Source organism: Pongo abelii, chromosome 21, assembly GCF_028885655.2.
Source record: "Pongo abelii isolate AG06213 chromosome 21, NHGRI_mPonAbe1-v2.0_pri, whole genome shotgun sequence".
Classification (NCBI taxonomy): domain Eukaryota; kingdom Metazoa; phylum Chordata; class Mammalia; order Primates; family Hominidae; genus Pongo; species Pongo abelii.
This window is the reverse complement of record NC_072006.2, coordinates 65,470,855-65,484,730: the sequence shown is the minus strand read 5'-3', so window position 1 is coordinate 65,484,730 and position 13,876 is coordinate 65,470,855. Positions and strand designations below refer to the sequence as shown.

The 13,876-nt window shown below is 47.4% G+C and overlaps 1 long non-coding RNA gene across 1 annotated transcript; it reads right to left on the bottom strand.

Annotated features, from left to right (window-relative positions):
* Positions 1-6,141: 6,141 nt before the first annotated feature.
* Positions 6,142-7,270, bottom strand: LOC100938530 (uncharacterized). Its single transcript, XR_151897.3, has 2 exons — positions 6,991-7,270; positions 6,142-6,341 (listed from the first exon to the last, which is right to left on the bottom strand). It is a non-coding gene; the product is annotated as an uncharacterized LOC100938530 (long non-coding RNA).
* Positions 7,271-13,876: the final 6,606 nt, after the last annotated feature.

The window sequence follows — 13,876 nt, the reverse complement described above, 5'->3', positions numbered from 1 at the left end:
AATTAACCATGGGTGGTGGCATGCTTCTGTAGTTCCAGCTACTGAGGAGGCTGAGGTGGGAGAATTGCTTGAGCCCACGAGGTTTTGGCTGCAGTGAGCCATGATTGCACCACTGCCCTCCAGCCTGGGCAACGGAGTGAGACCCTGCCTCAAAAACAAAACAAAACAAACACAAGTGGATGAGCCGGTTCTCACACAGCAGTCAAGAAAGCATCCTGAGGATGAGATTGAGAAAATAATGTCCAAAAAGTCAAACTGAGTGGCCATTTCCACCTTGCGGCTCATGTTTGTAGAAGCTGGAGGGTTTAAGCACGGCATCATTGGTGAAGTCACAAGAATGATAAATCACAGGAACTGCCATCATATGGCAGGAAGAAAGCATTAAAGCTAGTGTAGAATCTGGGTGAAGTCCTGGCTATGTCATTCCCAGCTGGTCAGCACATGTTCTGCTTCTGAGCCACAGTTTTCTCATCTATAAAATGGGGAGGGGAGGAAGCACACCTGCTTCGGAAAGTTGTGTGGGGTGTGAAAGAAAGGAGTTCTGCAGCTTGGTAAATGATAGAGCCCCATATGTATTTGAGGTAGGATTATGTTGTCTAATTTGTGTTTGGCCAACATTCAAAGTCTCTTGAATTCTCAAGGAGAAAAAGCACTCAGGTATGTGGTGAGAAAATTGAAGGACTTTCTTCACTTTCTAGGAAACAATTCAGATACCAGGTGGATCCATCAGGGCTCTGTGCAGGAAACAGAAACTACTTGAGGTGAAAGTGGCTGAATACAGGGAATCAGGTGCTCACGAAATTACCAGATGGAAGGAGAAGTGGACTCTGGGGATTCAGAGACGTGCCACCTTGCAGAGTGAGTGTGCACTGCAGAATGACCTGCCAAGCAGCTGCCATCTCTTCCACCATCAGGAAAGTGAGGAATCAGGAGACTGCCATGGAACTGTTGATCCCAACAATATGTGAAAATGGAGATCCCTTGGTTGGGCAATGGGGCTCAGGAATCTGCTGCCACCATTGTAACTATGAGGACACCCAGACAGTATCATGCAGCTATGGAGGCTGTAATGTCATCTCCACACTTGCTCAGCTGGTGGCCTGACACAGGTGCTGGTGCTGGCAGAATCAGCCATGGGAAGCCAGGAGATGGCCTCATTTCTTCCACATCCCCCTGGGAAGCATCTTTCTGCTTGACAGAACTCAATCTCATCTGTGGGTGAAGGCGTGTTTGTGACCTATTCCTGCCTAACAGATTACAGCAAACTTGGCACACATTTATCGTCTTACAATTTCTGTGGATCAGGGATCCAGGTGGGTTTGGCTGTGTCCCATGTCTCCTGTGGCTACCATCATGGTGCCTTAGTTGAGGCTGGGGTCTCATCTGAAACCCCAACTGGGCAAAGCTCTGCTTCCAAGCTCACTTGGGTTGTTGGTGAGCTCAGTTGCTCCAGGGGTGACATAGGCCTCAGTTCTTTGCTGGCTGTTGTGCAGAGCCACCCTCCACTCCAGTTCCTTACCACAGGGACCTCTGCAATGTGAGGGCTTACATCCTGGAAGCTGAGATGGCCAGAGAGTCTGCTGGCAAGATGGAGCTTACAATCTCTTGTAAGCTAATCAAGGAAGTGACATCTTATCCCCTTAATTACACATGTCATCCCATCATCCTATTGGCTAGAATATGTCACTAGCTCACCTCACACTGACAGGGGTGCAGGATTCCACAGGGGCATGAATACCAGGGGGAGGAGATCACTGGGGACCACGTTTCTATCTGCTCACCACATAAGAGATTCTAGAAAATGTGTTTTTTAAGTTTTCAATCTTAGCAGTACAAGAAGAACTTGTGGAGGAGCTGGGAATTCATGGTAAATGCCAGTTGACCATATCCAGTGGACAACAGGAAAATAAAACCCACAGGGCAACACAAGGAGCACTCTGGACATCATAAAGCAAGTGGGAATCCCTCTACGTAGGTCTGGTGACAGGCAGGGCTTTGCAGCTTAGAGGCTACTTTCTACAAGTGCCACTGCCAGTGAGTGGTCTCCGGTGAAAAGACTGTAAAGCAATAAATTGTCCATAGCAGAGCGGGAAGGAATCCTCTGCTAAGAAAGGCATGCACAATGATGCATCTGAACCCAGTCATCAACAGCCCAGAAGCGAGCACCAGACCCCAGCCTTTCAGATGCAGCACATGCACCATCCTGAGCTCAATGACCCAATCTGATAAACGGGATTAATGACGGTCTCCACCTGCTGGGGTGTTGAAGAGTTAATAACTACTTTTCAATGTTAATTGTCTCTTTAATAATCAAGCGATTAGCACATTGCCTAGCATATTGCAAACGCTAAAAAATGTGGGCTATTTTTACTTTACAATCCAATATCTTCCTTTCCCAGATGAAGAAGCTGTGGACCAGAGGAATAAGGTGACTCACAGCACATTAGTGGCCAAAATGTCTATGGCTACTTAGTGGAGGTGAGCCTTGCAGCCAGGTCTCTTACACCCAATCCTCTTTCCATCATACTCTAAGAGAGAAATTTCCAGTAAAATAGGCAATGGTCCAGTGTTTCAGTTGAAATTGCTGTTTTTGTAGTTTAAAATGGTTGAATGTTCACATGGTTTAGGGGAGAAGCTGGCATCTTGAGTCTTCCTGTCAGGCACAAGTTGAGTTAGCCATCTGGCCTGAGCACACTTGTAGAGTCTCTGGCCTCTTGGTCAAGTGGTCAAGGATAATCTCAAGGTCAGATTCAATGCATCTGCCTCAGATGGCCTTACAGCTAACACAAATGACCCGAAGCTCAGGTTGAGAGCATTTGAATCAGCGGACTTCGTATGATGAGTCTGCATTAGAGAAACCCACACACTCTTCCGCTTCCTAATTAACATGAAGTTCATACTTACACATCAGGGTTTGGCTTGGTGTCTCTACCTTGCTTGCTGGTGTTTCTCTGACAGATAAAAGCTGGTGTGAATTGGATGCTTCATTAACTTGCTTGGAAGGGACAATATTCATAATCAACGTGCTGTCAAAATCTGCTAAGTCCCACCAGCTGTGGTTTTGCTCTGAGACGAACGGGCCCAGGACCTCATGGAGGACAACAGGGAGGGGGGCCAGAGGGTCCAGCCTGCTGCCGGCTTCCCACCTTATGCTTCAGAGTTGAAAATCCCAGGGCCATTGGGGTGCTCTTCTGGGACTGGTAAGAAGCTGAGTCCATGTAAGGCCCCACGAGGCTCCCCAGCTGACAGATGAGAAGCCCCCTCCCCCAGCCACATCTTACTGGTTCCAGCTCACTGGTTATCCTGGAAGCCATTACATGTGCAAGCAGCTGCAGGGAAAACAAGTTTGTGAAGCCGCCTGCAGGCGTGGATAGAAGGGGTGGGGGCAGGATTTTTACTTCCTCTTGCCGCAGGTTTTGCTGGGCCTTCTCCTGGGAACACTATGCAAGATCTCCCTGGAGAGATGACATCACATCATGAGGGTTAGAAAGGAGTTGGCTAAAATTCTGTGTTTAAATGGAAACAGGAGAGAAGGGTAGCCGTCAACCCTCTCTGCACATCAGATTGACCCAGAGAGAATTCAAGCAATAGCTCCACTCAGGAATCCTTCAAATAGCCCAGGATGTTTTGTTGCTCCAGGATGGGGGCTGTGTGTCTGTGCTTTTCAGAACAGCTCAGATGATTCTAGTGTGCAACCAAAGTCAAGTAACACTAATAGATGCAAATAAGTGTGTGCTGGAATTGTGAGGCATTGCTCGTAAAACTCCCCATATGTACATTTAGACCATTCATTGTCTACAAACACTTGTTGTATTTCTTATCATGCTTAAAGCTGCAGATACAGTGAGGAGGACTGGCAAGCTCCTGGCCCTTTCATGGCATACAGGCCAGTGCCTATCAGGGGACAAAGCAGAATTCAGCTAAGAGTAGCCAGCTTCTGCTAGGAGGACATTCAGAATGAGAGTTGGATGAATTTGGTCCATCACAGGTACACTCTATTTATGCCAGAAAAGGGTGATCTCAGGGGGAGGCCTGCTGTGGGAGAGTGACCGTCACTTCCATCATTGGGCATGAATGGTGGGCTGGGCATCTTCCTTGTATGGGTTTGTTTGGAGCAATCCCGTTTTACAGTGTGATGAGTGGGTGAGCTGGGAGGATAAAATGCTGATGAGCGGCTGCAGATAGGAACTCCTGGCCCATGTTTATTTTTAGACATTCAAGGTGGGCTTTGCTCATGCCCATATAGCATTTCCAGGACAGGTCACAGGATGTGTCAGCAGTTCAGAGGCATGGCTTAGTCCTTCCTGGTCAACATGAGGTTGTTGGTATTCACATGATGACCTGTTTATGCTCAGAGCGGGGCACCAGAGCCAGGGATTCAGGGCAGACTGTCACAGTGGAGGCAGGTGACTTGAGGGAAGAGGAGACTGCTGTGGGTCCAAACATAGCTTCTCATATGTTTACTAAACTCTACTGTGTAAGGCATGTGTCCTTATCTATATAAATGAGAATAACGACACCTGAACGGTGGCATCACTGGGCAGATCAGAGTTGAGTCTGTAAAGTCTCAACTTTACAAAGCGCCATCCCTGACACATAACATGTGCTTAATGAATGGCAGCTGGGGTTAGGTTTGTTATCAGCTACCTATTGCCTCTATAGTGCCACATAACAAATTATCCCAATACTGAATGGCTTGAAAGAACTACCATTCACTATTTTTCTTTGAGTTTTGGATTGGCTGGGCAGTTCTGCTGATCTGAGCCAGGCTCAGCTGCCTCTACTGGGATGGCTCGCTGTGCTGCAATCAGCTGCATGCTGGTTGGGGGCTGCTGGTCCAGGGTGGCTCTGGAGGCCAGTCCATTCTCCTCTAGATATCTTTTAGATTATTTTTCTGTCAAGTAACCCTGAATATGTTCTCTTGATAGTGGCAGAGGTCAAAGAGAGTGAATATCTTTCCAGAACTTGGCTTGGGTCACATTTGCTAACATCCATTGGCCAAAGAAAGCCCCCTGGCTGAGCGAGCCCAGAGTCAGTGGGACAGGAATACAAAGAGGCCATTAATCAGGTAATCAATGCAACCACTTGACCACTGTGGTCATGGGAGAGAGGAAGACAGTCTACAAATCTCATGTGTCATTTCTCCTTCACCTGATCTGAGGTGCTACCTACTTTTGTGACAGTGGAGGTAAGACATTTCAAAGCTGAATGTAAGATGTCTATGCTTACATTCAGCTTTGCAAAGTAATGTATTTTGCTGAATGGCCAGAAGACTATGATGAGGGTTTGGAGAGGTAGAAATAAGAATCTAATATTAAATCCAGTAGGTTGCAATGATTAAAAAACAAAATTATAGGATATGACTTAGAAACTGTGAAAATAGCCTCATTTTTATGAGACCTTTCAGAATGTGTCGGTTGAATGCATATTTTCTTTTGCAGTTTTCTCAACAGTAAACATCGAAATAATTGAGTGTTTGCTGTTCAGAGATGCCTCTTTGTGTGAACTAATAAGTGCCTTTCGGTGCTGCATTTTGGGGGAGAACTTAAATAAAAATGGTCAAGCATGATTAACTCTGCCCACTGCCAAGATGTTAATTGCTTCATTTTCCTTCATTTCAGAGTCAGAACAATGGGTCTTAACGGGCAGCCTATCTCTCTCTAAGAATGACCAATCAGAGAACAAGGCCAGGGCTTGAAGGTGATGGTGATCTGCCATTCAAAATAACAGAACCCTGAGGAAAGGTGACAGACAGGTCCTTCTCAGAGCTGGTCTGGACCCCATGAGCTTCCCGGGTCCCCCACCTTCCATGATCGTCCCTCTGAGGGAGTTAGTAACTCAAGAGTCGTTTGGGGGAACGATGTCTTTGCCTTTGCTCATAAATCAGTCCCACTGGTCACTTGAGGGAATTGTCGCATTTTGCTGTGACACATTGCTGCCTTTGAGAGAATAATTGCCAGATTTGGCCAACTTGGGAATAGCTTCCTTCATCTTCATTTCCTATCTGGGGATGCCCTAAAGAGTATTTACTTTCATTTAAAAGAGAGCAATTTCTTCTCATGAAATCAACAGTTTTCTCCATGAGCCAAGCTTGTTTTATGATGTTAAACATTTAAATAAAATTATAAATGTACCATAAAATGCTGATGGATGATTCATTTATTTTTATTTTGCATGTTTTAAGGCTGTGGGGATTACTGTTCTGAAGCAGATCCAATTATAGTTCTTGAATTCTGTGTAGAGCTGAAAGAATCAGTCCCCAGCAACGGTTGAGTGGGCAGTAAGGGATGGCGGTCCACTCTCTGTGCCGTTGCTGTCCCAAGGAGAAGAGAAGAAAGAAGCTGGAGGTGGAAGGGAAGTTTAGGAGCAATAGTGGGGATGGATGGATGAAAGGGAATTATTTCCCCTGTACCCTCTTTCCCTCAGCCAATGAGCCTTCCAGGATGGGCCTATCCTGTCCCTGCACAGCTGCCCTGTCCTTTAGGGTCATCCTGACTTTCTGTCCAGAGCACAGAACTTGAGCTGGGAGGCCCGTGTCTGAGCCATCACTCTACTCCTTTTAGCTCTGTGAACTGGAGCATCACAGGAAACTCCGTAAGCCTCAGTTTTGCCATCTGTGAAATGGGTGAGCAATTACCAACCAAACCACTGGGATACCTAGAAGACCCAGATAATACCCTGCCAACCCCTAAGGTGTCTGCGGACTTGATGAGCACAGCACCAGCCCACACTAACTTCCCTGTGCTGCCTTCACTGGCCTTGTGAATACACTGAGTAGTTCAATCCAGAATAAAAACATAATAGTCACACACCGTCTTTCCTTTATCATGGTGGAAATTGAGGATTTACTCAGTTAAGTAACTTGTCAAAGGCTAAAGGAGGAATCCAAACCCGGGTGAGCATCAGTCCTCTGATCTGTTCTTCCCAAGCTGTTAATAGATTGAGGAACCCAGAATTAGATCACCCACCCGGCACCTATGAAGCACTCACCTGTGCTTTCAAATACCACCCCTCCGCGGCAGGAGGGTCAGGAGGGGGTGGGCAGGACAATTGAACTAAACTAAACTACATTGAAGAGCAGGCCATTTTGCTCTGAGTGTGTGTGTGATGCTGACGGGGCTACATCAGGTTCAGATTTCGCTATGATTTCCCCTGGCTCCTGGTTCTCAGCTTGGGAGCCAATCAGGCAGCTCTTGTGTGCCTCTTAACACACGAGGCTGTGGAGTGGCGTCCAAAGAGGCGCCTGGCGCGTAAGTAGTGGGTGTGAGATGCAAATCTGGGCTCTTAAGTCATAATCCTGTTTGTGACATCGCCTCTGGTTGCTACGGTGATGATTATGTTATCAGAGGATTATGGTTTTCTGTGAAGAATGGGTAGAAAGACCAAACCAGCCTCCAAGAAACCAAAGGCCTCGTTCATAAACAATCACTCTGAAAAATTAAAACAAAGCATAGGAAGGAACACATTAGCTGACAAATGTGTGACACTGTGGATTCTTTTATTCCAAATAAAATGCTTTTCAGGTTTTTAAGTTCAAAGCTTGTTTTAGGGCAGAAAATAAGCCATCATAACAAAAGAACAAAAAGGGGAAATTTAATGAGAAATATGACAGAAGACAAGGAGAGCAGAGAAAACACAAAAGTTGAAATGTAGCAGATAACAGAACAGAAGGATATTAAATGACTTTTAATGAAAGGATTACCCTGAAAAAATACAACTCAGAGAGCAAAATATTTTAATTATTTTATTACAGGAAGAAAGAAAATTAGCTGTCACCCATAAATAAACACAATCCCCATATTAGAGTGAATTTTGAGAAGAAAGTTTTCAATTGAGACTGACCGAATAGAAGGCCCATGTTTGTACATGTATTTACATGTAAGTTGAACATTCTTCATTGACTGGACCAGGTTGTCAATTGATGTTTCAATCTAGCAACAGTTTAGTGTTAGGTATAAACAAAAGCCTTTAAAAAGTGAGAAGTACATTTTTGGAGACCTTGATGCTTCCATTCAAAACACCTCAAATGAAAAACGCCCGTCCCATATCAAATTCCAATTTCCTTTTAAATTGTAAAGAGCTAGCTTGAATACCGGTTTCAGTTAGCATGGGGCCATCTATTTTGGATTTTATGTTGTACATTCTTTCTGAATCAGAGAATAATCCGTTATTCTAAAGATATATTCCATATTTGTTAACCATCCAAGTTTAGACCCAACTGTATCAGTTACCAATGCTGTAATAATGCTGAGTAACAAATCTTTCCGTAACCCAGAGGCTGAAAACAACAGGCATTTCTCACTTATGAGCCAGTAAGAGAGTTGCATGGCACCACGGCTGGGCTAGGCTGGACTCTGGACTCCCAGCTCCTGGCTCTAGGTTCCAGGCTCCAGGCTGTGATTTGGGTTGAGTTCTGCTCTTTGAACCTCCCATTATCCTTGAATTAGTGGCTACCCAGGGCATGGTTTCTTGTGGTAACAGTAGGAACACAACAGGCCATGAGGAAGCACCAGATGCCCTCTAGCCTTGGCTCAGGATTGGCATGTTGTCTCTGCTTATGTTCCATTGGCCTGAACAAGCTACTTATCCAAGCCCTACTTCAGTGGGATGAGGCAAGACTTCAGTGGGATGAGGCAAGTGGCCCCGGGAAGAAGGGAGGGAAGATTTTCTGCATTGTAACCCAGCACATGGTGCCATTTGACCAGAGGCTGCTCCATCCGCTTTGGACCCTGAGGAGGAGGCATCTTATAGCAGCAAGAGCCTGGAATGGGAAGCAGTAGAATTTCAGCTCTGTTCATCACTTCTCAGCCATGGGACCTTTGGCAAGCCTCTGAGCCCCAGCCCCTTCATCTGCAAGGCAGTTGCTGCGGGGTGTGTGGGAGCACAGCCTTGGAAGCCTGGAAGACACACATCTGAGTCCTGGTATTTGCCACCTGCTGGTTGTACCTTCCTTGATGTTCAGTTTCCTTATCTGTGAAATGGGGATAAGGCCACCTCTCTTCCTTGTTGGAAGTCCAGTGCAACTCCTTGTTGGGAGCGGGGGGAGGTATGGCATAGGGACTATCAGATCAAATGAGCAAACAAAAGTGAAGTATGTAACACCTTGACTGGCATGCCATCAGTGTTTATACAATGTCCACAATTTTATCATTTATAAGTATATGGTGATCCCCAGAAAGATATGTGTGCTAATACCAAGAACTTGTAAATGTGACCTTGTTTGGAAAAAGAGTTTTTGTGGAGGTGATTAAGTTAAGGATCTTGATATGAGATCATCCTGGATCCTCCAGGTGGACCTTAAATCCAATGACGAGTATCCTTAAATAGACAGGGCACGGTGGCTCACACCTTTAATCCCAGCATGTTGGAAGGCTAAGGCAGGAAGATTTCTTAAGCCCTAGGGCTTGAGACTAGCTGGGGCAATATAGTGAGACCCCATCTTTAAAAGAAAAAAAATTAGCTGGGCATGGTGGCATGCATCTGTAGTCCCAGCTGCTTGGGAGGCTGAGGTAGGAGGATCACCTGAGCCTGGGAGTTTGAGGTTGCAGTGAGCCATGATTGCATCTGGGAGTTTGAGGCTGCAATGAGCTGGACTGCACTCCAGCCTGGGTGACAGAGCAGAACCGTGTCTCAAAAAAATAAAAAAATAAAAATAGACACACAGAGCAGAGACAGGGAAAGAAGAGGAAAAAACCATGTGAAATGGAGGCAGAGATTGGAGTGATGTGTCCAAGCCAAGGAACACCAAGAGCCACCAGTGCTAGAAGAGGCCAGGAAGGGTCCTCCCGCAGAGCCTCTGTCGGGAGGATGGCCCTGCTGATACCTTGATTTCAGACTTCTAGCCTCCAGAATGGGGAGGGAATATACTTCCCCATTGTGGTCATCGGTTACGGAAGCTCCAGGAGACTTCTTTCTACACACGGGTTGCTGTGTAGGGCATAGCCTCATGTGTGTGGCTAAATGTCCTGGTTGTGACTCCGGTTTGTACCCGGGGTTCAAGTTAGGCCCCTTAATCACAGCAGTTACAGAACAGAGGAGGGTCTTATACCTTGATCCAGACTGCTCCGGCCGCCCAGGAGAGGAGCCAGTCTATACAAGGAGCCAGCGCAGGCAGAGCTCGCTATGGGTGAGGAAGGCTGGATGGGGCTAGGCAGGGGGGCTGGGGAAAGGGCTCAGTGGGGAGGTGATGAGTGAGCAAAGAACTGAATGAGGTGACAGGAATGTGGGGGTCAGAAAGCACTCCAGATACGGCAGGTGCTGGGCCCTGGGCAGACGTGTGAAAGAACCAGCAAAGAAGCTGTGGGCACAGAGTTTTGAACCTAGCAAATAAGAGAAACATCATGCACACCAGACACTGTGATGAGCAGGCTCAGTTTGAGTCAGGGAGAGTCAACTCCTGCAGGATGTCCTGGAACCCACTCACGGAGCTAGAGGGTGAGGGGATCTGCTTTCCCGGGTGCTAGCCATCCTCCATGAGTCCTTCTTCTCCTCCCCTTCTTCTTCCCCCTTCACCATGCACGGTGTGACTTTTCAGATAAATGAAACAAAATTGCCCCTTTTAAAGATCTACTAAGAGCCTCCATCTCCTGGCTCTCTCAGCCTTTTTCCTTGCTACTTGAAAAAAGAAGGGGCCAGGTTGAGAGGAATGGCCAGGTTGAGAGGAGCTGTGCAAATGAATATGAAGCCCACTTCCTTCCAGCTGTGGGCTGAGAGATGGCTCTTCTCCCCCTCTCATTATTGAGGGCCGAATGGAGGCTCTTGGAGGCCTGTACCTTTCAGAGCTCATAAGCCTAGCAGCTGTGTGGAGAGGGAGCCGGTCCTTTCCAGGGTTGTGTCCTGGCTAGCCTAGGCAGTGTGAGGAGTGGTCCAAGGGATGCCCCGCCAGGGTCACTGGGCCCTGATGGCAAGTCCAAATCAATGGCCCATGCAAGCAAGGGGTGGTGAGATGGCCTTTGTATTAGTCCATTTTCACACTGCTATAAAGACATACCCAAGACTGGGTCATTTATAAAGAAAAGACTAAGTTCCACAGCATTGGGGTTGCCTCAGGAAACTCACAATCTTGTCGGAAGGGGAAGAGGCATGTTTTACATGGCAGCAGGCAAGAGAAGTGTGTATGAGTGAGGGGGAAAGAGCCCCTTATAAAACCATCAGATCTCTTGAAAACTCACTCACTATCATGAGAATGGCATGGGGGAAGCTTCCCCCATGATCCAACCACCTCCCATTGGGTCCTGCCCTCAACAGGTGGGGATTATAATTCAAGATGGAATTTGGGTGGAGACACAAAGCCTAACCATATCAGCCTTGCTTTGAGAAATCCAAGCTGACACTTTGCTGACCATCCACTCTGAAAACTCAGAGCTGGGTCACTGTCTGAGGCTGGCCAGGAGCACTGGACAAAAAGGATGTGTTTGCATAACTCCGTGTCTGTTCCTGCTGGTGGTTCCCAGTGGCATCAAGAGCCATCAGTAGCAAGTGTATGTCATGTAAAATCACAAGTGCAGAGCCCTCTTGACCAGGGTGCCTTCCCACTCGGACATCCCGTCAGCGTGAACCATTGCTTCACATTAAGATGCAGCCAGACATCAATAGACACAATATGTCACTAGAATCAGCTGCATCTGGCCACATCCAAGGTGGGTTTATGTGCCAGCCAATGTTATTGGGGACTTCACAGTTTTAAAAGGAGATTGGAAAAGTGGCATTTGGAGGAGTTTGACTGTGGTGATGGGAGGTCTACAAGCCAAGTTATGTAGGGTCTGAGTAAAGAAACTGGTCATATGAAGACAGAAGAGAGGAGGCCAAGAGAAAGGACAATGGTTTAAAAATATTTGAAGGCTTCAGAACAAAAGAGGAGGGCACTTAGTAAGTTCCTGTGAAACAAATGAGCTGGGTTTTTGGTTTGGTTTGTTTTGCTTTAGAAGAACGAAGTTTTAGGAAGTGAGTTGCAATCACATGGACACAGCCTTCCTTGACTAGAAGGTATCCCCTTCAATCTTGTCCATAGGAGATGTGCTATTTTGGGAGATGATTGAATAGAACTGAAAGACCAGACTCCTTGTGCCGCAAGTGAAAGAAAATCCATGGTCACTGGGTCGTCTACATAAATGTCCCCAGGTGGGGCTGCCTTCAGGCAAGGCTGGATCTAGAGGCTTGAACAACAGTCTTTGAAGACATGGTTGAGCTCCTGTTGACTCTCTCCCCCATCTTTTTCAACATCAGCTTCACCCGAGTTTCTCCATTGTGCCTGTGGCCAACTCAGGCTCTGGAGACAGGGTATGTGGGCTCCAGACCTGTGCTTCCATGGCTGGGTGGATGGGATCCCATCCAGGACACATGTTTTTGGTCAGACACATGTTTTTGGTCAGATACATGTTTTGGGATCCACTGATTGGCTCCAGTCCATCATGGCCCATCCTGGGACTCAGTGTGTGGCCAGTTACAGCCACTCCATGTGGCTTAGCATGGCACCAGGCTGTCTTCTCAAGCAGCATGGGCAGTGTGGCCAGAGGATGGGGAGAAACTGCTGGCCAGGAGACAGTCTGCCCCACTGCACCGTCTGCCAGAGGTGACAGAGACATGGTGAGCATAGGAGGTGGGGTCAGAGCAGGTGAGCTCTAATTTTCCTTCAATGGTCACAATAACACAGTGACAAGGGCATTGCAAGAGTTTGGCATAATGTCCCTGTGCTGTAGGAGCTACTGTCATTGCTGGTTTGCAGATGAGACCACAGAGTCTCCGAGAAGTGTAGAAACTTGCCTAAGGTCACACAAGGAAAAGCAGGGGACCGCAAACTGAACTCAGATGGATTTGACTCACAAATGCTCACTCTTAGTCACCACCCTACACTATTGGGGCACCAAGCTAACAGATGGGCCCTGTGTGGACAGAATGATGCACCCCAAAGATGTCCATGTCCTAATCACTGGAACTTGTGGATTGAGTGTGCTGCCTTACATGAAAAAGGAGAATTCAGGCTGCAGATGGAATTAAGCTTGCTAAGCAGCTGACCTGGAGATGGAGGTTATACTTGGTTACCCAGGTGGGCCCACCGTGATCTCCATGGTTCTCATAGGTAGGAGGCAGAAGAGAGGCAGGGTCAGAGGGGGCCAGGGGGATGGAACTGTGGGAACAGCACTGAGAGGTGCAGTGCTGGCTTTGAAGGTGGAGGAAGGGGGCTCTGGAAGCTGCAGAGGTGAGGAAATGGGTTCTCTCCTTGAGCTTCCAGAAAGAAGGCTGATTTGGGCCCAGGGAGACCCATGTCTGACTTCTGACCTACAGAACTGTAAGATAATATATTTGTGTTGCCCTGGCTGCTAAATTCAGCAAATTTGTCACAGAGCTGCTACAGTCTCTGACCCTGGCCCCCATGAGTTCCCAGCACTACAGGAAAGACAGACAAGTGTGGCTGCCCCAGAGGACCTCACAGTGCTCAGGACCATTACACAGTCTGGTGGGATAAGAAGGGCTCAGGGAAAGTCCTGACACCCAACAACTTCGATGCGAAAACGTTGGAAACTCAGCGACAAACCTAATGGTTACATATTTATTTCTCTCTCTCTGAACTGCCAAGCCCCCTCTCACTCTGTCCCCTTGCAACCTCCTTCAGTGAATCTTGCAGGGTCCCCCAGCAGCGGGCACTCTCTCCTTCCAGTCTCCAGCTGTAGGAGGTGATCACAGCAGCTGCCAGGCTTAAGCCAGTATCAGAATACCCTGCAGGGCAGTGAACACAGAGCTGCCCCCGCTACCCCCAACCAGAGCTTCTGAGTCAGCAAGTCCAGGTGGGGCCTGAGAATTTGCATTTCTAACACATTCCCTTGTGCCGGTCACACTTTGGGAAGAGCGGATCCATTACCAGTGCTCTGTTTGTGGC